At 45.5% G+C, this 21683-nt stretch overlaps 1 pseudogene; it reads right to left on the bottom strand.

Moving 5' to 3' along the window:
• The window catches only part of LOC134407603 (pituitary homeobox 3-like), a 37673-nt pseudogene extending 16693 nt beyond the window's left edge, over positions 1-20980 (bottom strand).
• Between the last annotated feature and the right edge of the window lie 703 nt (positions 20981-21683).

Below are 21683 nucleotides of genomic sequence, written 5' to 3'. Positions count from 1 at the left end.
GTGTGGGGGTGTTCTTACCTGCTCCGTCGTCGCCCGGCCCAGGCTTGAATTGAGCCCCTGGGTCCACCCAGAAGCAAGGCTGCAAGTGTGGCCTTGCTTCCAGGTGCACCAGGGCGCTCAGTTCAAGCCCGGGCCCAACGACGACAGAGCAGGTAAGCGGGGTGGGGTGGGGGTGGGGGCTTGCCTGGAGGCGCCGCCCTACATTCCCCATCCTGCTGTCCCAGCATTCCTGACCATGGGACATACTGACTTGCAATGATGGATCGTCGCAGCACAACCAGTGGCCTTAACGGCCTTAACGTTGTTCTATAAACCGTAGGTTTTTTGTTCATTGAATAAGTTTCTAGGTGTTCAGCTAGACATTGGGGGCACTGAATAAGTTTGATACAATTCTGAAAGTTACTGTACCATTTCCACCCTTATAAATAAATGAACAAAACTGTCATAGCCCCCTGAATCACAGCAATTCATTTTTAATCATAGAATAGTAGAGCTGGAAGGGGCCTATAAGGCCATCGAGTCCAACCCCTGCTCAATGCAGGAATCCACCCTAAAGCATACGTTACAGATGGTTCTCCAGCTGCCTGTTGAAGGCCTCTAGTGTGGGAGAGGCCGCAAACGCCCGAAGTAAAGTATAATGTTCCAATATAGCTGATATAGTAAGAATGATGGAGACAAGCTGGAGAGGTTCAGAGGAGGGCACCCAGGATGATCAGGGGTTTGGAAACGAAACTCCATGAAGAGACTGAAACAACTGGGCATGTTTAGCCTGGAGAAGAGAAGATTGATGGAACCAGTTACTTAGGGAGGTTGCGGCCTCTCCCACACTAGAGGCCTTCAACAGGCGGCTGGAGAACCATCTGTAACGTATGCTTTAGGGTGGATTCCTGCATTGAGCAGGGGTTGGACTCGATGGCCTTAAAGGCTGGAGGTACGGAAGCTTCTGTTTGCCATATAGGATTAAATTTTACTAATCTTACTTGCGGGCCAGTACTGGTACTGCAATTGAGCCTACTATCAGTTTTATATTACTAGCTTGTATTATTCTTCTGATTGTGGTGTGATGGAGTATGGATATGCTATTATGTTATTATGTTAATATGTTATTTTGCCACTTTTATTTGTTTGTGAATGGCCTAGTTGGCTAACAAGCAATAAAGATTCAATTCAATATAGGATATGAGACTTAAAGAGTCTCAAGGATATGAGAATCCACCTTAAAGCATCCCTGACAGAGGGCTGTCCAGCTGCCTCTTGAAGGCCTCTAGTGTGGAAGAGATCATTGAAATATATATATATATATATATATATATATATATATATATATATGAGGACAGCCTGCCTGTTGCCTTTTTCTAAACAGAAAAAAACTTGAAAGAATTCCATTTGTCATAACTCATAATGCAGGACAGAGAGATAAAATTCTAATCCATTTCAAAAATTCCTGCAGGAAGCCATTTTCCGCCCAAAGTCTCAGCATCAAGTGAAATAACTGTTGCCAATTCCATATTATTATTATTATTATTATTATTATAATTATTATTATTATTATTATCTGTCAGATTTACTACAAGCCTTAAATTATCTGCATCCTGCCTTTGGTGAATAAATCCTACTTGATCAGGATTGCCCTGATGGCCCTGTTCATAAGACAAAAAGCCTTATTCACTGTGGTTAAAGCCGTGGTTTAAGGTGTCTTCTGAACAGGGCCGATGTGTGCATCACATGCTGAAGTCCATTAGCAAGAATTGGCATTTAATATTTTAGCATCCTCATTGATTAAATTGGCCTATAATTTGGAGAGTTAATATGATCTTTACCAGGGTCAGGAATGCCAGGAAAGTTGTAAAGCCAAGCAGGCATGAAAAAAGAAAGGAGAAGGCCGTACTGGAAAAGAGATGAAGGGTAAGTGAAGGATGAGCAAATAGGTTTGAGGCAGCTCTGGTGTTCTTGTCAAGCCTGCCTGCCAGCAGATACTTCTTGCCTTCTTGCAAGGGCTCCTGGGAAGTCTGGAACCAAAGTGTAGGAAAGCTAATATGACCTCAGATGAGTTTGTTTTCCAAAGTAAAGCAAGTCTGGAAATCATGATCTGTTCAAATCCTTTTAGACCTCTGTTAGTATCTTGGCCGTTGGAGAGCATACAGAATCTTTGGGCTGAACACTGCTAGTCAATTTGCCTCCACTTCTGGGGTGATCAGTCTTCGCCGGAAGGTGGTAAACCCAGGAGTAATCTTACAATTGGATGGAGAAGAGGGGAGGATTAAGGTGTACCCAATTCAGAACCAAGCCTATATGTGGGAAGGTGAGGAGGTGAATTTTGGGTGCTATCAAGAGCAGCAGAGAAGGAAGGAGACAGGTCTGACCCTTGCAACCCAGTCCATCAGGAAATTCTGCACCTGTCCCCTTTCATTTCAATTAGGTTTGCACAAGTCCATTTCCCAGTGTCTTTCTGCTGTGTACACATCACATTCTGCTCTGTGTACACATCCCAGAGGAAACCTGTGTAGTTGCTTCCAGTGGGGTAGTTGACACTGCTGATCATAACTGAGATGGACCAGCCCAGAGGCAGAAGCGTTTGAGAAAGTAGGGCAGGCCCTTGCACCAGTGGCTGTTCTGCATGTACACTTGGGAGAAACCAAAAGCACCAGATTGTGCATATCCATTTGGAGGATGGGGTTTGGGGTGGACTTCAGGGGTGGGTCGCTTTCAAGGTAAGTTTATTCATGGTTGTGCACTTTTCAAGCTCATCAACGAACATAGTTCTATAAGTGAGAAACTGGAGCTCTGGAGAGGATCCAAGAAGTCAACATGGCAGACCGAAATCGCTGTAGAAAAGCAGTTTTTAATCTTTCTGCCATTGGGGTACACGTTCTCCATTGACTTAAGCAACCTCTGCAACAGAAGCCGTTGCAGAGGATAAAGGGTGAGTAGGGTGACTACTCCATTGGATGGCAGCCTGGCTGGACCTGTTGTGAGTTCATACCCCACATGAACTTAGAGTTCATTCTGCCCTAGAATAAACCACCACTCCCAATACATATTGGTGCAGGTGTTTTCATTTTCATTTAATGCCCGTGTGATATTGATGTGAAAATAGATAGAATTGCTGTGGAATTCTGAGTTCCCCAATATAATCGCTGTAGCAAATGAGAATGCGCTGAACATTTCAGTCACTACAAAATCAAGATGATTTGTCCCAGCTGCCTCAAGCTTTGCATGGTGAATCTATCTGGTGAGAACTATAAATTGGCCAAATTATAAAAAGGTTGGATACATTAGGTTGACCATATGGAAAGGAGGACAGGGCTCCTGTATCTTTAACAGTTACACTGAAAAGGGAATTCCAGCAGGTGTCACTTGTATGCACGCAGCACCTGGTGTCTGAAAGTCCCTCTTCATCACAACTGTTAAAGCTGCAAGAGCCCTGCCCTCTTTTGTCATGCTAGGCAGGCAAAAGTCCCTTTTGCTTTGATTTAAATTTGTCAACTTTTTATGTTAAAAAGCCTTTTCTGGAATAAAGTGGTACCAACAAACCTCTCAACTCCAGGGATTCCTGGATGAGACAGATTATCTAGATCCATTTCAATCTGGCTTGAGACCTGGTTATGGGTTGTCATATCTCCATTCCTGTGATGTCACAATACAACAGGGGTCCTTTTCGTCTCCCACATTTACATGCCGAGTGAGGGGTAATTCAGAGATTTAGCCCTGGATAAGTCGTTCATCTTATGTGATGTGAAAATAATTCAAATTCCTATGGAATTCAGAGTTCTCTGATGCAAGTGTTGTAGCCAGTGAGAATGCCCTTTACCCAACCCTCTACAATCTACAGTGGTATAGTCCAAGCACAGGCTTAACACTTCAGTGAGGTCATAGAGGTTGCCAGGCAAATCCAGTCACTGTTGGATGAAACTGATGCTTGTGATCCACTTCAGGACTTGCTTTCAGCATGGTAACTGCCTGGATCACCTTGGTGGGTGCCACATGCCAAGACAAGGACCGGGAATGTGGACCTGCGCATTCTCCTGGATCGGGATGGGCTGTACTTCAGTGGTTCCAGTCCCACTTGGACGGTTGGTTTGAGAAAGTGGAGCTGGGAGGCTGCTCTTTAACTCCCTTCTTGTCTCCTGTGCTTTCCACATCTGCATGAAACTACCAAATGAGGAGTCATTCGGAGATTTAGGCTGCATCCTCCTCCGTTTGCTGGGGACTCACAGCTCTGTTTCTCCTTTTTCATGGGCATCAAGTGAAGTTCTGGAAATATTTGGAACTGGGAATGGACTGGATGCGGTCTAATCCAGGTAAGGTGAGGAAGACGGTAAGGAATTTCTGTGCATCAGAAAAGACAGATTCTGAATGATACTAAACTCAGACGTCTTGCAGTATATCCTATCTGCCATTCACTGTTCTGAAATCTTTTGGATGTGGAGCGGTATACAAGTATAGTAAATAAATAAAAGAGGCAGTAATTAGACCACTCCTGAAGAAGCCTAGCCTGGACCCAGAGGATGTTAACAATTACAGGCCGGTGGCTAATATCCCCTTCCTGGGCAAGGTGCTTGAGCGGGTGGTTACAGGACAACTCCAGGCACTCTTGAATGAAACGGATTATCTGGATCCATTTCAACGGGGCTTCAGGCCTGGTGTTGGAATGGAAACTGCCTTGGTCGCCCTGTGGGATGACCTTTGGCAGGAGAGGGACAGTGGGAGTGCAACCCTGTTGATTCTCTTGGACCTCTCAGCAGCTTTCGATACCATCAACCATGGTATCCTTCTGGATAGGTTGTCTGGGCTAGGAGTTGGAGGCACTGTGTTGCAGTGGTTCCACTCCTACTTGGATGGCTGATTTCAGAAGGTGGTGCTGGGGAATTATTGCTCTGTGCCATGGCATTTAGGCCATGGGGTTCCACAGGGCTCTATTTTATCCCCTACGCTGTTTAACATTTACATGAAACCGCTGGGGGAGGTTATCTGGAGATGTGGGTTGAGGTGTCATCAATATGCGGATGACACCCAGCTCAACCTCTCCTTTTCATCAAACCCAGGTGAGGCAGTGGATGTTCTGAACCAGTGCCTGGGCACGGTAATGGACTGGATGCGGGCCAATAAACTGAGACTCCATCCAGTCAAGACGGAGGTACTGTTAGCGGGTGGTTCGCCTGTCTTGCTAGGTGATGTTCACCCTGTTCTGAAGGGGGTTGCACTCTCCCTAAAGGATCGGCTTCATTGTTTGGGGGTGCTCTTGGATCCAGAGCTGTCACTTGAGGCACAAGTGAACTCAGTGGCAAAGAGCACCTTTTATCTACTTAGGCTGATATATCAACTGCACCCTTATCTTGACGGAGATAGCCTAGCTACAGTGATCCATGCTCTCATAACCTCTCATTTGGATTTCTGCAACGTGTTATGCGTGGGGTAGTCTTTGAAAACAGTCCGGAAACTTCAACTGGTACAAAACAGGGCAGCATGGTTCCTAACAGAGACTGGCCGACAAGACCACATCACGCCAGTCCTTTTCCAGCTTCACTGGCTGCCAGTCCAGGTCCGGGCCTGATTCAAAGTGCTGGTATGAACATTTAAAGCCCTAAATGGCTTGGGGCCAGGCTATCTGAAGGAATGCCTCCTCCCATATGTACGTACCTGTCTGGACCCTAATGTCATCCTCAGGGGTCCTTTTCCGTGTGCCCCTGCCAACGGAAGTGAGGCAGATGGATACCAGGAGTCGGGCCTTCTCTGCTGTGGGACCCTGGCTGTGGAATGAGCTCCCTAAGGAGGTTCGCCGGGCACCTTCACTATATTCTTTTAGATGCCAGGTGAAGACCCTTTTATTCTCCCAGTATTTTAAGGTCTTCATCCCACGTACCCATTTCCCTCAAATGATCCCCATAGTGTAAATCTGTCATTGTTGTTGTTAGCTAAATCTCACCCCGGGCAGCAGCACTCTTAAGATCCTTTGCATACCAGGAAAGGAGAAATGTAAAAAAATAATAAAAAATCAACAGATGACCCAATCTGATTCAAATATGGTATGCTTAAAGCCCTCCTTAATATCTGTTACTGTACCTATTTTGGTGTCTTTAGCGTTAAAACTTACGCAGATGTAAGCTTTTGTTTAATTTGTACTTTAAACATTTCAAATCATCCTGCGCCCCCAGTGGCCGTTCGGAGAACAATAAAAGATTCGCTCCTAAAGAGGTAGCAAAATAGGACGATTCTTTTATATATGAAGCACAATTAAAGTAGGATGCATGGGAGTACTTCACGGTCAAAGCAGATTATAAACTGGAAAACTTCAGAGTCCTTTGCACGCAATTCGCAGTGATTGCACAATATAACCCTGGTGTGATGAAGCTAAAAGGACAGAAAGCAGAGAGTAGGAATAAATGGTCAATTCTCCCGATGGAGGGAAGTAAATAGTGGGGTCCTATAGGGATTGGGATTGGGACCAATTCTTTTCAACTTGTTCATCAATGATCTGGAATTAGGAGTGAGCAGTGAAGTGGCCAAGTTTGTCAACGACACCAAATTATTTTAGGTTGTTAAAACACAAAGGGATTGTGAAGAGCTCCAAAGGGATCTCTCCAAGCTGGGAGAGTGGGCGTCCGAATGGCAGATGGGGTTCAATGTAAGCAAGTGTAAGGTGATGCACGTTGGGGCAAAAAAAAACCAACTTCAAGTATAACCCAATGGGATTAGAGCTGGCAGTGACCGAACAAGAAAGAGATCTTGGGATTGTGGTGGAAAAGCTCGATGAAAATATCTACCCAGTGTGCGGCTGCTGTAAAGAAGGCAAACTCCATGTTAGGCATTATAAGCAAAGGGATTGAGAATAAAACTGCCAGTATTATACTGCCTTTATACAAATCTATGGTGTCACCACACTTAGAATACTGTGTACGGTTCTGGTCACTGCACCTAAAAATGATATTATAGAGCTGGAAAAAGCGCAGAAAGGGGCAACTAAAATGCTCAAGGAGCTGGACCATCTGCCCTATGACGGAAGGTTACAACAACTGGGATTGTTTAGCTTGGCAGAAAGGAGGCTAAGAAGAGACGTGACAGAGGTGTACAAAATGATGCATGGTGTGGAGTACGTGGAGAGGGAGACATTTTTCTTCCTCTCTCAAAATACTAGAACCCAATGGGGTCACCCCATGAAGCTGATTGGTGGGAGATTCAGGATAAATAAAAAGACTTCACGCAGTGCATAGTTAAAACTATGGAATTCACCACCACAAGATGTAATGATGGCCACCAATTTGGATGGCTTTAAAAGGGGGTTGGATAAATTCCTGAAGGAGAAGGCTTTCAGTGGCTACTAGTACTGATGGCTATGTACTACCAGTATCCGAGGCAGTAAGCCTGTGTGCACCAGTTGCTGGGGAACATGGGTGGGAGGGTGCTGTTCCCCTCAAAACTGTTGACCTAGTCATAAGCTATTATGCAGATTTGACTGATTAATCAATTAATTGATTGCAACCCCCCCCCACACACACACTTCAGCAAGACTTCTTTAATCAGACTTGACATCCTAGGATGGGTAAGTACGTCTATCTCTTTCGAAGTCTGTGGTAAGCTTATTTTTATTCCTGCTAATAAGGTTAATCAGGTAGAAGTAGGAACTGAAATTCTAATCCCAAAGCAGGGGCAAATCACAACGATGGGTAAATTCTATACCTGTCTACTCAGAAGTAACTCCCATTGAATTCAACATGGCTCACACACAGGTAAAGGGATGTACAAGCAGCTCTTTAATAAAATAAAACTAATAAATAATACCTCTTCCATCCCTGTAATAAAATACCAACATAATATAAACATGAGAAAAGAAATCTAACTACTTTTATCATTTTTAAATAACATAATCCACAAATAAAGATTTTAATACATTAAAATATAACCTAGAATATGAATCACTTTCATGCCTGTAATGCAATTCATATGAAATTGTTTAAAGTAACATAACTAGTAGGAAATATTAAGTGTAAAGCATATAAAAAGATCATAATATTAACTTTATTCAACAATACTTTTATAATACTAATATTATTTTATGTGTATATAAATATACAATTATATAATATAAAATGATCTTCAAAAGTAGTAGAAACAAGTTTCATTCATAGAACGTAAAAAGTGTTATTAAATGAAAACTAGGCATGACGATATAAATTGAGTAAAGCAATAGAGCAAGCACTCAAGGTAAATAATAATAATAGAGCCCAGCTATAGATTTAAACACTGAAATATGTAAAGGAGATATAAACATAGACAATAAGTCCTAATATAGAAGCCAGTCCAATGCGTCTAATATACTGCTTTCATGCTTTTAATATACTGAACTGAAGCAGATACGGACATTTTACCGGCCCTTATATAAAAACAACAATAAGATTCATAATTAAGATGACAGTTTAGTGCAAAAAGGGAAATTATGAAGAAGTGACTCTTCTGTTCGCTGATGGGTCAAGCATCAGTTTCGGCCCTGGCTTCCTCACTGGCTGTACCAGTGGCTTAGCCAGTAAAGCTGGTTGTTGTCTCGTCAGTGAACTGGATGGGGCCTTTGGCAAGGAGCCAGGTGGTGCTTTGGATAGTGAGCTCGGTGGCGACCTTGCAAGTGGTTTAGACGGAGGTCTTGCTGTTGCGGTGGACGGCTTAGGGTGTCCCTATGGACTTGTCCATTTTTTTCTCCTGCTGAAATAGTGGGACTAGTACTATTCTGGCCTCCTTTAGCTCAATAGCTGAGCCCTTGTACGCTGCGGGCACTCTAGGATTCATTTCATGTGCCCGGAGGCATGACTGCTGGGATCCTGGCACCCCTGAATCTTTGTCATCTGAGCTACGGAGATTGGTTGTGTGCAGCTCTTGACCAGTTGGCAGACAGATATGAGTCTCTTCAGGTATATGTGACTCCCGATATGTTCCAGGGCTTTTTTGTAAAAGTTCTCCTTCAAATGAAACTACTTTTCTTTTCCCCTTAGTCTGGGGTGCCTTTGAAGGTAGATTATTGGACTGGCTTTTATCAGAATTCAATTTACTGGCTCCTGGCTCCACAGAGATCCTGGGGATTTTGCTGACGTTTTTCGATCCGGGATCATTACATTTTCGTTTGCTGATAATCTCATGCGCCCTCCCTTCATGGCTCAGTTTTCCATCATCTGGACTTTTGCACTTACTGGTCTGAGATTTTCGCCTCTTGTTTTTCCCCTTATCCTTTGGCTTTGCAGCTGGAGAGCTGCCATCATCAACAATGTAAATTGGGCCCGGGATGGGTGTCCCTATGGACTTGTCCATTTTTTTCTCCTCCTGAAATAGTGGGACTAGTACTATTCTGGCCTCCTTTAGCTTAATAGCTGAGCCCTTGTAGGCAGCGGGCACTCTAGGATTCATTTCATGTGCCCGGAGGCATGACTGCTGGGATCCTGGCACCCCTGAATCTTTGTCATCTGAGCTACGGAGATTGGTTGTGTGCAGCTCTTGACCAGTTGAGAGACAGATATGGGTCTCTTCAGGTATATGTGACTCCCGATATGTTCCAGGGCTTTTTTGTAAAAGTTCTCCTTCAAATGAAACTACTTTTCTTTTCCCCTTAGTCCGGGGTGCCTTTGAAGGTAGATTATTGGACTGGCTTTTATCAGAATTCAATTTACTGGCTCCTGGCTCCACAGAGATCCGGGGGATTTTGCTGACGTTTTTCAATCCGGGATCATTACATTTTCGTTTGCTGATAATCTCATGTGCCCTCCCTTCATGGCTCAGTTTTCCATCATCTGGACTTTTGCACTTACTGGTCTGAGATTTTCGCCTCTTGTTTTTCCCCTTATCCTTTGGCTTTGCAGCTGGAGAGCTGCCATCATCAACAATGTAAATTGGGCCTGGGATGGGTGTCCCTATGGACTTGTCCATTTTTTTCTCCTCCTGAAATAGTGGGACTAGTACTATTCTGGCCTCCTTTAGCTCAATAGCTGAGCCCTTGTAGGCTGCGGGCACTCTAGGATTCATTTCATGTGCCCGGAGGCATGACTGCTGGGATCCTGGCACCCCTGAATCTTTGTCATCTGAGCTACGGAGATTGGTTGTGTGCAGCTCTTGACCAGTTGGCAGACAGATATGAGTCTCTTCAGGTATTGTGCTATCCAGAGTGCCCAAAGCCAATCCCAAGAGATCCTGGGATTGGCTGCTGACTCTTTGGGACTCTGCTATCTCCACAGCTTCCTCTGGGAGGCAGGGCTCTGTGGTTTTCTCTTCTGCCTCCTCCTTATGGCCCAGAGATGGCAATAGGCAGTCCAAAAGGAGAGGCTCAATGGTTGCCATCAGCTGCTCAATGTCAGGAAGCTCATTAAGCAGATCTAGAAGCTGGTTCACATCCATTGAATCTGCACCTTCTGGCCTGGGGGGAGGTGGCTGCAGGTCCCTCTGTGCGCCAGGATGAGTGTCCAACACTGAAAGAGAGAGAACAAGCCCATGATTACAAGAGAAAGAATCTACTTTGCTGGGAGAAAGTGTCAGCAACTCTCACATTCCCATAATTTAGAGAGGTGCTCCACCTGCTCACTGGTCCTCTGTGGGATGGGATTCCCCTACCCCCTGTACAGGAGAGCCATAGAATAGTAGAGTTGGAAGGGGCCTATAAGGCCATTGAGTCTAACCCCCTGCTCAATGCAGGAATCCATCTTAAAGCATCCCTGACAGAGGGTTGTCCAGCTGCCTCTTGAAGGCCTCTAGTGTGGGAGAGCCCACAACCTCCCTAGGTAACTGGTTCCACTGTCGTACTGCTCTAACAGTCAGGAAGTTTTTCCTGCTGTCCAGCCGCAATTTGGCTTCCTGTAACTTGAGCCCGTTATTCTGTGTCCTGTACTCTGGGATGATCGAGAAGAGATCCTGGCCCTCCTCTGTGTGACGACTTTTCAAGGACTTGAAGAGTCTCCTCTCAGAAACATGGGACGATCTGCCTCCAACCTCCTCAGACCATTTCTCACGCAACCCTCCATAGGCAGTGCGCCATGGGAGGACTCACTGGTTCTGGGGCTCAGCAGGACTTTTTGGGAAGCCTTGCAACTGGCATCTAGTGAGCTCCCTTTTCACCTACTTCATGCTGTGGGGGAGGTGGGGGAGCCTTGCTGTCCTTAATGTGGCTGATGGGCCATCTTCCTTTTGGTATTGCTCGCAGTTCCAGTGTAGGCAGGGAGGGAGTGTACCTGAGGCTTCAAGAGAGGGGAATCGCCCAGATCAGGTGGAAAGCAGGAGAATTGTTCTGCCACCTCTCACCTGAAATAAAGGGGCCTGTACTGGAAAGCCGTTAGCTGTTGGTTAAGCTGTTTCCTCTAGTTGCCGACTATGTCATGTTAATAAAGCTGTTGCCAGTTTACCCTATTGATGCCTTTCGTGTTTCTCTTTCTGGTGGGGGGCAATTTTAAAATCTCAACATTAAATAAAGAAACACACAATATTGGGAAAGGAAATAAAGCAGGGGAAATCCTGCAAATTAGTTGGGTCCAGCAGGTCCCTGTCAATTATCTGCGCATTTTCCATCCCCTAATAGAGATCCTCAGTGAGCTGCATTCCTCGAGGCCCAAAGGAAACTGACATTAGGAAAAGTTAGGTGAGTCTGTGCCCTGAAGAGGCATACAACCAGCAAACCACACTGGGGTAGAGACTCGTCATCTGAATTTTCAACGCTCACCATTCAGCGCAGTGTTCTGAACTTGGGCTTGATTTAATAGAACTGGTTCCTGGGGCGCCTGAGATGTCGGAACACCGGTCAAGTGGATGATTTCTGATGCTGTCCCCTCGTTTCCTTGTGACGCTTCAAACCCTGGAACAAGAGAATGAAATTCCCATAGAATACCAGTTTTCAAGCATTCTGCCACTCAGAAACTCATTCAATGCTGTCCAGAAGACAACAGATGCCATCTGCCAGAGAAGGCAGTCACATTGCACAAGCTCCAGAGGTGAATCTTACAGTACATGTGCCAGTCCCTGGGCACATTGGCTAGGCCTAGTTTGGATTATCACCCCAGAGATCAATATGTACCCAAAACGTCCAGAAAAGAACAGGAGCGTGTGGACAAATCCCTCTGAAAAACCTTGGTAACTATACGGCTAGGAGAAGCACGTAAGCAGCAGGAGATACCCTTCAGAAGGTGAATGCACTCCTTGCAAAGATCATCCATACCTGTGGCGCCTGCTTCTGTTGCTCTGGCATTGCTGGGTTTTGATGGTGCTGCGTAACACCCTCTGTCTGGAGCAGGTGTCACAACGGTTCGTGGCTCCACCTCTTTGAGAACCAAAACCACTTTGTTGTTTGGGGCTGGTGATGCAGGGACAGCTCTGTCCGCCTGAACGACGGGATTCCTCTCTCTAAAAGGTATGGAGGCCAAGGTCACATGGTTGTACAGAGGCTGGAAAGAGGCTGGCTGGACATGTCCTTGCCTGGGAGGCTGTATCTGCACTAGCTGAAGACTGGCCCCAGGATGGAGGTGGGAGGGGGCATACAGCTGCTCCACGGGGCTGGCACTGGGAAGGCCTCTGTACTGAGATGTTGGTGGCCCATAGAATGGCCCAGGGAGGTGGCCAGTGGCTCCCCACCCATGGGCAGGAGGGTAAAGAACTGCTGAGCTGGGAATCTGCAGCTGATTCTGATTCCTCAAAACTCCCTGCAGGTGAGATGTTTGTGGAGGCAGGGAGCTGTAGGTGCTGGCACTCCCTGGGTTCAGCCGGACGGGCAGAGCTGAGATTGAAGGCTGCAGCCAGGCGGAGCTCAGACATGGCATGGATGTTCCATAGATGTTGTGAGGACCTCCTCCCACTGTAGAGCTGGCAGTCACCACTGGGATGCTCTGAGGTTGACGGTTTGAGCCTTCCTGTGGCTGTGGATTTGGGGCTTGATCTATAACACAAATGAAATGGGCAGGGGAATTAACAATTGTACCTCTTGATCAGCCTGAGCAGCTGTCAGCCCTTAGGGCAATTGAATAGATTTAGCTGGTCTTGAGTGTTCACAGACATCATTTCAGTGCTCCTCACAAGGCTCCCATAAAGGGTTTTTGTGTTTTTGTGAGGGGTTGATGCTCAAGACACTTACCCTCTGAATACCTTCTCCAAGGGAAGTCCAAGAGATGGCAACAAGGAAAAAAGCCTTTTTGGTGGTTGCCCCAATAGTGGAACGTTCTCAGCAAGGTCCACCTTGCGGCCGAGGACGTACTTGCTGGTTATCTGACTCCTTCTGCTGTTTATCGTAACTAATTTTAACTGTTTTAATTGTTTTATCAACCTTCTAGCTTTTAAATCAACCTTGTTTTATCAACCTTCAAGCTTTTAAATCGCATATTATATTTATCTTCGGCTATCACATATGCTTTGTAGCGGAATGCTGGCCGTCTCAAGGTCAAATTTAGCTGACTCATTGCAAACGTCCACCGATAGAACACCGGCGTCTTGAGAAACCACAGCTGCTAATCTACTAGTTTGTGTTTGTATTTAAATTTTATGTCTAGTTCTCTTCTCCGGTAAAGGTTTTCAAAGGTTTACAATCTCTGTATGTTAAACGATTCTGCTAACTCTGTTAGAAATGAGAAGCAAGAATGAGAGGAGGAGAGACCAACCTGAGTCCCCAACATTCCCTCTCTCAAAGCAATTAAAAATTGACAACTTCTTGCCCGACAATCCTAGCTCCCCCTCATTCCCCATTTTAACTACAAATCAGTTTGCAGTCTTGGCCACCTCAACGGAAGAAAATGATGAGCATCAAGGGAGAGAAAAAGAGGATTGTGAGTTGGGAATAAATGAGGAAGAGCAAGTAGCGTCTGGTTCACACCCTAGGAATGTAAAGGAATCAATCATTGACGAAATGGTGGACCAGAGCTTTTTAATTGCCAAAACTCTTACTAATATTTTCGGGACTCTAAGAGATATAGATGATAAATTATCCCCCATCGTTAAAGGCATAAAACAACTTGATGAGATACTCCAGCTTCTTAAGGATCTGCGGTCCAGAACAGAGCAAGATGTAAATCTAACTCAAGAAACAAATCAAAGGAGCAAAAAAGCACAGGCCCACCAGCCTAGGGCCCCTCCGACCAGATTGTTTCCTCAGATCCAAAACAATTTGAGCCCAGCAGAAGGCAGAGAATCAACAGAATCAAAAAAATCTGAAACCTAGGGGAATTTAATGCTAGTGCCAAACCAGGTGGCCTTTGAGATCTCTCCGTTCCCAAATGGTGTGCCTCCAAGCTGGCAAGGGAAAATCAGGGTGGCGAATAATTTAAACGTACTGCTAAATATGAAAATTCATCCAAGGAGTATCTGTGCCCTAATTACACTCCCAGGTAATTTCCATCTTGGGAGATGCGTAGCAACCTTTAGCTCTTCAGCACTGGCGAGAGAAATTCTTTCAGCAAACGACCGGCTGGCCAAATTTGGTGTCCGGGTAAGAAGAGTCTTTAAAACCACTCTACAAACGCCACTGATTAGACAGGTGCTCAGAAGGAAACTTTCCATACAACCATCCACAATTCAAACTAGTCATCGCAAAGTTTCAGACCGATCTAACTCAGAGATGCTCATTGACTTAACGTCTCAGGTGTTGGATTATCCATCCACCAACATAGGAGGTGCTGAGCAGGCTTCATCGGGAGCAGTGCCCAAGCCTCTTGCCCCTTACAGCCTCTCACTCAAAGGTAATGATATTCTGGATCCCATAACCTCTTTAGGCACTACCAAGACCTTTCCTAACGATAAAAATGTCCAACAGATACCACAAAGTCATCAGAAAATAGTGGTAGCCAAAATCAACATTCCAGCGATCCCAGTGTCAGAATTCCAACATAAGGCAAATCCACCACAAAAAGCTCACCTTTCTTCAAATGGCTCTGTACAAATGGACCCCTTGATAGAGCGGATAACACCTGATTACCCCTCCTGACAAAATAAAGTTGGCCGAACCCCAATAAATTGTGTCTCATGGAATATCTCAGGATGGGCCAACAAAAAAACCGATCCCACCTTCAGCAGCTACCTCAGATCCTTTGATATAATACTCCTACAAGAGACTTGGTGTGTTGGGGATATTTGCCTGAGAAATTATAAAACTTATGCAATTCCTGCAACTCCTGGTAAAGTCACAGGGCGACCATGGGGGGGGGGTCTAGCCTGTTGTATTTCATCAGTTCTGAACTGTGAAAGTTACCTTATTAGTAAGTTACAATCTCTGGCATTGGCCATATTTTTTAAAAATTAACTCTACATCATATATTCTGGTAAATGTTTATATCCCCCCCTGGAAATCGGCCCACTATAGCGAGGACACTTGGGAGAATCTCCCTGAGTATTTACTGTCCTTGCAAATTCAGTTTCCTGAAGCTCTTCTGATTTTAGCAGGTGACTTCAATGCTCGGATAGGTACGGACTGGTCCGCAATAAAACAACTATTCTACTTTATACCGGATGACCTTCCATTTACAGAGGATAGACATTCTAAGGACTCAACAATAAATATACAAGGGAAGAGGTTTGTTCAAACGATTCTTCAAACTGGACTTATTGTCCTTAATGGCTCCTGCCCCGAGGACAGGAAAGGCGAGTTCACGTTCATTAACCACCTAGGCGCCAGTGTTATTGACTACGTTGCAGCCTCGCCAGCAGCATTAGGAGAGATAATGTCCTTTAAGGTTGACACCTACCCACGTAATGACCATCAGCCTTTGATCGTACAGTTGGGATACGTAAAAAAAGCTTTGGAAAACAATGGAAATAAAACTGCAATCCGAAGTTCAGGCAGCTATGTAATATGCCGTCGAAGATGGGCAAACGTGGACTTAAGAGCCTTGGAAGACCTATGGTGCTCTGCGAATCTTCAGGTCCTGAGAAACACGCTGCTCAGTTCTAATGACCCAGAGATAGTAATAGATTCCTACGCCCAGATCACAGCGGCAACTGAGCCACAGCTACTACGGAAAGTCTACCCAAAAAAACAGAGGCTAAAGGCGGGTAACCCATGGTTTGACGGGGCCTGCAGACAACTCAAAAGGGAAATTAACAAACAACATAAACTTCTAAGAGATATGGATATAGTCCCGCTACCCCCTTCCTACCTGGCACTGCGTAAGAACTACAAAATGCTAGTCAGAGATAAGAAGCGGGAATATATTAGTACGAAATGGGCAGAACTGTCTTCAGCACTTGAAAGCAATGACAGCTCCAGATTCTGGCACCTTATCTCAACTATAAGACATTCTGAGACCCCCACTATGGATACCGCTATTACCACTCAGGAATGGGAACTCCACTTCCGATCGCTCCTTTATGACGAATCTGCCTGCTTACCCCCTCTGCAGGAGGAAGATCTGCTGTCGAATAGCTGGGCCCCCGTCACCTGTGAAGAACTAGCCGCCCTGATAGGAAAGCTAAAGAGGGGTAAGGCCCCGGGGAGGAACAGTATCCCACCAGACTTCCCGTTGGACTACCCTCACTGGTGGATACCAGTGTTGGCAGCCCTATTTACTACAATTGACAGATCTAGCAAATTTCCCAAAGATTGGTCAGTGGCAATAGTGGTGCCCATTTATAAAAAAGGGAGCAAGTCAGAGCCTAAAAATTATCGCCCCATTAGCCTGCTGGATATTTCCAGCATACTATACGCAAGACATCTTCTTGATAAATTGGAATTGTGGGTGGCCGATGAAAACCTCCTGGCCGAAGAACAAGCAGGTTTTCAAAGTGGCAGATCTACAATAGACCACTGCTTCTTACTAAAACATCTAGTTGGGAAATACACAGCCCCTCCTTATCACTCACTTTTCGCAGCATTTGTAGATTTTAAAGCGGCTTTTGACTCTATACAGCGTCCCCGCCTTTGGCAGAGGCTCTCACTCTTAAACATTGACCAGAGGCTACTCAGGAGAATACAGGGGCTGCACCAAAACTCTAGCTTATGCGTGAGATCCTCCGCGGACGGTGACCTATCAGACCCCATCCCTACCAATAAAGGAGTTCGCCAGGGATGCCTGCTAGCTCCCCTTTTATTCAATCTCTATTTAAATAATATTGTCCCTACCCTAACTAGTCATAACTTCTTCCCACCCCGCCTAAAGGATAGGAACATTTCGGTGCTATTGTATGCAGACGACGCTGTTCTCCTATCACATACGCAAGTGGGGATGCGCAGGATGTTGAGAGCGCTAAGCGTATATTGCAAGAAGGAAGCCCTTCAGGTTAATCATGATAAAACCAAAATCTTAGTTTCTGGGAAAAGGAGGAAAGTATATCATTGGCAGTTAGACAGTCACCCTCTTGATCAGGTGAATAAATATAAATACTTAGGTGTAACTTTTCAAAGCTCCGGATCCTGGTCTGAGCATTTGGGTGCAGCAGCCTCAGCGGCCAATGTAACAGCTAATGCCATTTTCCTCTTCGCAGCTGGAGCAGGAGGTCAGTGGATAGCACCACTGTTACAACTGCTTAAAAGCAAACTACTCCCTCAGATTCTGTATGGAGCTCCCATTTGGGCCCATGGAGATATCACACCATTAGCAGTAGTACAGCACAAATTTCCATCCAGGACCCTTGGAGTTCCTAGATCTACATCTCAGGGTATAGGAAACTGCATGTCTCTCAATCCATACATTGATGCTAAGAAGCAGCTATATCCTTCTGGTTAAAGATAGTGTTTCACCTGGCCCCTCCATTGGTGCTGTCCACATATGACGATATGGGGAAGGATTCATGGGCAGACAGGATGAGACACTCCATCTCCAAATTGGGTTTCTCGCAAGCATTCCTCCTTACGAGGGGGTTTGACGGGGCCAAGGATGAGATTGCCAGAAGGCTGTATGACTGTGATATTCAGTCATCTGTGGCAGCGGTCGAAGTGAGCCGCTCAAATGGGCTCTATAAGAGTATCATTACTGCTCCGGGAAAGGCTCCCCTATATTTAACTTCTGGAATGCCACAAGAGCTGAGATGGCTATTTACTCGGTGCAGGCTAAATTCCCTCCTGCTGATGGAGGTGAAGGCATGCTTTAAAAAGCACCCTAGCCCCAATGTAGATTGCCCAGCAGGTTGCCCTAAAGCCGAGGATATAATTCATTTCCTAGCTGAGTGCCCAAGGTATGCGGAGCTGAGGAAACAATACCTGGAGCCTTTAATTCCCAGGTTTAATTTCATGACTTCTAAAGGGGTAGTCCTTACTCTTTTGGCTGGTACAGACTATTATATATCTTTTAGGACTGCGAAATTTGTACACCGGGTGATGGAGGCCCGGGAACTACTGATTGTCTCAAACGATTAATTTTAATATCCAATACTATATGTTGGTTAACATTGTAAATATAACCTGGACGATTGTTATCCTAGTTACTCTTATTTGTAGCACTTCCGCTGGCTTGTGGCAAGTTCGCGGTGGGTATGTTATTGTGTTATCTGTTTGCGAATGGCCCAGTGGCTAATATGCAATAAAGTTATATGAAATATGAAACTCATTCAATACTGTCCAGAAGACAACAGATGCCATCTGCCAGAGAAGGCAGTCACATTGCACAAGCTCCAGAAGTGAATCTTACAGTACATGTGCCAGTCCCTGGGCACATTGGCTAGGCCTAGTTTGGATTATCACCCCAGAGATCAATATGTACCCAAAACGTCCAGAAAAGAACAGGAGAGTGTGGACAAATCCCTCTGAAAAACCTTGGTAACTATACGGCTAGGAGAAGCACGTAAGCAACAGGAGATACCCTTCAGAAGGTGAATGCACTCCTTGCAAAGATCATCCATACCTGTGGAGCCTGCTTCTGTTGCTCTGGCATTGCTGGGTTTTGATGGTGCTGCGTAACACCCTCTGTCTGGAGCAGGTGTCACAACGGTTCGTGGCTCCACCTCTTTGAGAACCAAAACCACTTTGTTGTTTGGGGCTGGTGATGCAGGGACAGCTCTGTCCGCCTGAACGACGGGATTCCTCTCTCTAAAAGGTATGGAGGCCAAGGTCACATGGTTGTACAGAGGCTGGAAAGAGGCTGGCTGGACATGTCCTTGCCTGGGAGGCTGTATCTGCACTAGCTGAAGACTGGCCCCAGGATGGAGGTGGGAGGGGGCATACAGCTGCTCCACGGGGCTGGCAGTGGGAAGGCCTCTGTACTGAGATGTTGGTGGCCCATAGAACGGCCCAGGGAGGTGGCCAGTGGCTCCCCACCCATGGGCAGGAGGGTAAAGAACTGCTGAGCTGGGAATCTGCAGCTGATTCTGATTCCTCAAAACTCCCTGCAGGTGAGATGTTTGTGGAGGCAGGGAGCTGTAGGTGCTGGCACTCCCTGGGTTCAGCCGGATGGGCAGAGCTGAGATTGAAGGCTGCAGCCAGGCGGAGCTCAGACATGGCATGGATGTTCCATAGATGTTGTGAGGACCTCCTCCCACTGTAGAGCTGGCAGTCACCACTGGGATGCTCTGAGGTTGACGGTTTGAGCCTTCCTGTGGCTGTGGATTTGGGGCTTGATCTATAACACAAATGAAATGGGCAGGGGAATTAACAATTGTACCTCTTGATCAGCCTGAGCAACTGTCAGCCCTTAGGGCAATTGAATAGATTTAGCTGGTCTTGAGTGTTCACAGACATCATTTCAGTGCTCCTCACAAGGCTCCCATAAAGGGTTTTTGTGTTTTTGTGAGGGGTTGATGCTCAAGACACTTACCCTCTGAATACCTTCTCCAAGAGAAGTCCAAGAGATGGCAACAAGGAAAAAAGCCTTTTTGGTGGTTGTCCCAATAGTGGAACGTTCTCAGCAAGGTCCACCTCGTACCAACATTGTCGTCTTGTCAGCACCATATTAAGACTTTGCTGTCTTAATATGCATGTGCTGGCAATAGGATGGGCTGTTTCATAAGTCAATTGAACTGTTTATGGTTGTCATTAATGTTTTCGTTTTTTACGGGGCAGTGCTATTTGAATGGTTAATTGCTTTAAATGTTGTGTTTTAAACTTGTAAATTGGATTGAGTCCTTTTTGAGTAAGATTTCTTGATGATAATGATAACAATGACGACGATGACGATGATGAAATTGATAGTTCTGATCTCTTTAAGCAACTTTGCCAGTATTATCAAGGCAAAAATATTTTGACAAGTCCTCAGAGCAACCTGTTCTGAGGAGTTGACTCAAGCCAGCTTCCAGTAAAAAGGGACCCATGGAACTGGGACCTTATGGACTGGATTACTGCTGTCCCCACGGTAACCCCAAGATTCCACCAAGCCACAGAATGTTATGATGTGAAAGGAGTCCAAAGGGATGGGCAGTTGGCCTGAACGGAAAGTGCCGGGCGGGGAGTCCGTTAGCGGAGCCCAAGAGTAAGTCAAACCACAACAAGCATGAGAAATATGCATTTGTGTACACTGAAGGCATCTCCCAAATGTGAATGGATTAATCTGAATATTTCGTGCAGACGTGGGCACCAGCTAAATAAACCTCTCTTTTTAAATTCACCTATTAAAACTATGAACGATTCTTGTTACAGAGCACTATTTATTTAAAGATTACTTTTCTCCCAACATTCTTTGTCTTTCCAGAAGTTTTTGCTCTGGAATAATTAAAACGGAAGAGCTCCCAGCTCCCTTGGACACTTTCTCGAAAGCTACCATGTGGCGTGCAGTTACAGACATGGGAAACCCCAGCCGGAGGGGTTGTCTTTTAAAGCCTTTTCAGGAATCCATTCATGGATGACTTTATTCACATGTACATTCTTGACTCTACCACTCTGAACTGCCCCAAAGTCTCCTGCCCTGTTCCACAGCCCTGTGGGAGATGTTTGTTTGTTTGTTTTTAATTATCCCTTAATGCTAGTTGGAAAGCCTGGGACCACATGAGGAGAGGGCAGATTGCGTTAACGTTTTCTACAGAATTGGCACCACCTTCGGTCAGCTTTAAAACGCACCTCCTTGACCAAAACGAAGTAGGACCTGCCATAGTCTGTGTGCATTTCCTCATCTTCCTGTGTCATTGCTCCCACTGGCAAAATTTACATTGCAACTCCTTGGGGCAGGGATCTGTCTAGTTTGCTTATTCAATAAAGTGCTTTGTACCTTTATTGTAGTACAGAAATAAGTAAACCAATGCATCAGAATGAAATGAAGTCATTGAGGGCACAGGAAATGTTAGTCAAGACTAATTCCCACTGAAAGTCCGGTGCTACCCTTAGGCATGGCTAACTGAAGCCCCTTGGCATTGCTGGGACTGGGGGGGTCATGGCTGATTTTGCTGGATTGTGCCCAAGACTATGGCTGTGGAGTTGCTTCTTCCTTGTTCCACTTTCTCTTATCGCTGCTCTCACATTTTACCTTCTCTAACCTGCCCCAAAACTTTATCCCCCATGAACTATGGATCCATAATCTCACAGCTGTTGTCTCTCCATCAGCCCCCTGGAAAAGAGAAGGATCCTTCTAAATGCCAAGAGGGCACAATTTCCTACCTGCCATCACGAAAGCAAATTTCCAGATAAGGCGACTGTCAAAAATATTTGCCAATCTCTGAAGAGACTAACTCCAACGCTCCTAACTGATCAAATGTCCAGTAAGGAATAGGATTGTGATGATGCAAAATTGTTTATGTCCGTCCCTATGGTAACCCTGGGGATTGTGAGGTGGGGGCAAGGAGAATATTCAGAGTGGAATATGATGATGAAAGATGATGTCATGGTGGAAGCT

Source organism: Elgaria multicarinata, chromosome 12, assembly GCF_023053635.1.
Source record: "Elgaria multicarinata webbii isolate HBS135686 ecotype San Diego chromosome 12, rElgMul1.1.pri, whole genome shotgun sequence".
NCBI lineage: Eukaryota > Metazoa > Chordata > Lepidosauria > Squamata > Anguidae > Elgaria > Elgaria multicarinata.
Note: the sequence above shows the minus strand (reverse complement) of the source record. Positions and strands in the feature narration are given on the sequence as shown.